Source organism: Lactuca saligna, chromosome 2 (genome assembly GCF_052625555.1).
Source record: "Lactuca saligna cultivar CGN05327 chromosome 2, ASM5262555v1, whole genome shotgun sequence".
Taxonomy (NCBI): Eukaryota; Viridiplantae; Streptophyta; class Magnoliopsida; order Asterales; family Asteraceae; genus Lactuca; species Lactuca saligna.
This window is the reverse complement of record NC_136418.1, coordinates 131,291,929-131,295,384: the sequence shown is the minus strand read 5'-3', so window position 1 is coordinate 131,295,384 and position 3,456 is coordinate 131,291,929.

Sequence of the window (3,456 nt, the reverse complement as noted above, 5' to 3'; positions counted from 1 at the left end):
CTATTGTAACGACCCAATTTTCACGTCAAAAAAATTCGTTTTTAAAATATTACTTTAGAAAATGTTAATAATTAAAAACATTGTTTGATCAAACCACATCACAACGTAAACCATGTCTAAAAGCCAAATCATACAACCAATCGAAATATCAGAGTATATATCCCAGAGAAATCTAATAAATGCGGAAACCAGTGTGTGTGCATGATGTGCCGCTACCGTGCCAGCTCCTTCCCCTTTGATGAAGAGGTACTTGAAACCAAAACTGTAAACTGTAAGCACAAAGCTTAGTGAGTTCCCCCATCGTACCACATACCATACAATACATAACATACATACTGCCAGGCTATTCTGGGGTGCCTGACTACCCGGTAGGGCCATTCTGAGGTGCCGACTACCCGTGCGGCCATTCTGGGGTGCCGTCCTACCCGTGTCAAGCCATTTTGGGGCGCTGACCTACCCATGTCGAGCTATTCTGGGGTGCTGACTACCCTTCGGTCCTAACAACCGAACCTCAGGGACTATTTCACCCCTACTACTACCATCACATTTATCATAACACAAACATAATATCAGACATATCTGGGGTGTCTAACTACCTTTCGGTCCTAACAACCGAACTTGGGGACTGGTCCCCTCCTGCTACCTCTATCGCATATAACATAACAAGCCAACATGCAAACATGCAAATATATCATAATATACTGTCAGACGTATCTGGGGTGTCTGACTACCCTTCGGTCCTAACAACCGAACTCTACTACTATCACATATAACATATCATGCTAGCATATAACATATCTGGTAGTAGCAAACCTAGACGATATCACAAAGACAATCATCTATCATACGTCTCCTACTAGTGGGCCGACATTGTGGCCTTAGACCCACCGCTACTGGAATGTAACTCACCTCGAAGTAGCTTCTGGTTTGTGTGGGAATAGTCTGACTGCTGTTGCTGCTGCTTCGGAAATCCTCCGGCTGTAATTCCCACCAAACACTTAGTCAAAAACTGCTAACTGTCCTTTGGGTAAAATGACCATTTTACCCCTTATCATGCCCTAAGTCAAAGTCAGAGTCAACTTCCAGTTGACCCGACTCGCCGAGTTGGCTCGCCAACTTGCCGAGCCCATGTCCAAACAACTGTACTGGATTCTGTTGCTACTCGTCGAGTTAGGCGTTGACTCGATGAGTTCTCCTTCCAAACTGATGTTCAAGTCCTTCATCCTACTCGCCGAGTTGTATGAACAACTCGCCGAGTTGTATTAACAACTCGCCGAGTTCATCTTCATCCGATGAACAAGTTATAATGTGACTCGCCGAGTCTGATCTTGATCTAAGGAGATTGCCTTGAACTCGCCGAGTCTGGGAATCGACTCGTCGAGTTCCATTATGGGTGAGTTTTGGCTTCCAACTCACCGAGTCCTCCCTGGACTCACTACACGACTCAACACAGCAAAAAGGGGACAATCTCGGAGACTCGCGACTAGACTCGCCGAGTCTGTTTCATGCAAGAGCCATAAACACGATTTTTCTCGAATCCAGTCCATGCCATTCGTAGATCTGGGCTCCTAGAGCATGAATAACACGTAAAGTTTCCAACTTTACGTGTAAATATCCATCTATGAGGGTTTTAGGGTTCAAAATGCACCAAAAGAGTATATCTAAGGTCTTCATGCAATATGGGTCCATAAAGGTAGTAGATTTGAGCTCCTGGAGCTCAACCATGCCTAGGTCTAGAGGCTAATCAACTTATTTCGAAATATGATGCCCATACAAGCTTGGGGAAGGGCTCAATGAAGACTTTAATGGAGTTATAAGCATAGAGACAGGGGGAAAACGAGTTTTACCTCAAGGAAATCACTGAGAGAACACTAAGATGCTTGGCTTCCTTCCCTTCCTCTTGATCTACTCCACTTCCTTCTCAAAATCTTCAAGAACACACACAAAGATGCCTCAAACTCACAAGAACAAGAGCTAGAACGTATGAAGAGCTTCTGGGGGTGAATGGGGCGGAGTTGGGGCCACTACTAGAAAAAAGCCCTTTAATGACGCGCAAACAATGACACTCGCTGATAGATGACGCGTATTGGTGTGTGCCCTATAAAATAATGTCAATTTTGCAAAATCTGAAAGATAGTGGACACGCATTTGTGCGTGCCCTAAAATTAGTGTAAGAAAAGAAAAAAAAAAGAAATGCGGAGGGCACCTTTCATAAAGTGTGCGTCCTCTAAATTTGTCGCTTTATATTTTTTTTTGCCTAAAAGCGCGTTTTTAAAGGGGGAAAACGAAATCATCTAAAATTCTAAAATTTTGAAGAACCCCGCTTCTACCCTCTCTCCGCAATATCTCCCTTTTCATTCACTCCTTCCTTCTCTCTGTAAACCCTAATCCATCGCCATTGCCACCGCCATTGAACCCTAAAACTCAATCCACACTAGAATCCTACAATAGAACCCTAATAATCCTTTTGAATCAGCACATCCTTTTGAATCGGTTCATCTTCCTTTACCTCTGCACTCTCTCTCTCTCTCTCTCTCTCTCTCTGCAAGCCCTAAGTTGCCACGACCAACATCGAATCCGATAAGCTTTAAGAGTTTGGAGTGCATCTTAAAACCTAAGCACACACTTCTACCATCTCAAGATACCGGTTCAAGATCGGAACGCCATGTCGTAGTCCACGATGCCATCATTGTCTCCACAAACCACTGTCAATGGATGAGAAAACAAATGCAACTGGGTCTGGAACGAAATCAAAGCCAAAGCTCGTCATCAACCTAAGCACGCACTTCTGCCTTCTCCTCCGACCCATCTCTCCTCTCCGCCACCGTCGCTGACCTACGCGCCGCCCGTCAAGGAGACCCATCTAATCCTACTCCTTCTTGGTTCACTCCGAAAAGGTACGTTCTTCATGTGTCTTCTCTCACAAATAAATTGTTTCTTCTTTCTATCTATAGTTTGACGTCCCTGCAACTTCAAGGCTTCAATCAGGTTTCATTCTCTTCTCCTTATATAATGATTTCTTGTTTTTGTTTCTTCTACATTCTACCCTAGCTCCAGAGCAACTTGCTTGGTGTGGAATGGACAGTGTATTGCTGTATTGAGATGATATGCTTCTGATTGTGGGCCCTTATGGAGATCCAGTTCGCTATCTTGATGATGAACCCATTATCCTTATCTCAGAGTGTGATTGAGCTAGGATATTGTCTAACTTAAACATGGAGTTTCTTCAACAGGAGGAATTTCCTCATCCTCTATCCTGTGTCAAGCAATCAACTGGATATAGAGTAAGCTCAATCAATAATATTAGTAGTTCTTTTAGTTTCTATTACATAATTAACTTTTGTATTTTACATGTGTTGTTGCAGTTTTCATATCAGATAGGTGACTCTTTAAACTGGCTTGGAATTCGAGACATGATAAATGATGTTTGGAAGAAAATGTTGAATCTGCGACCTA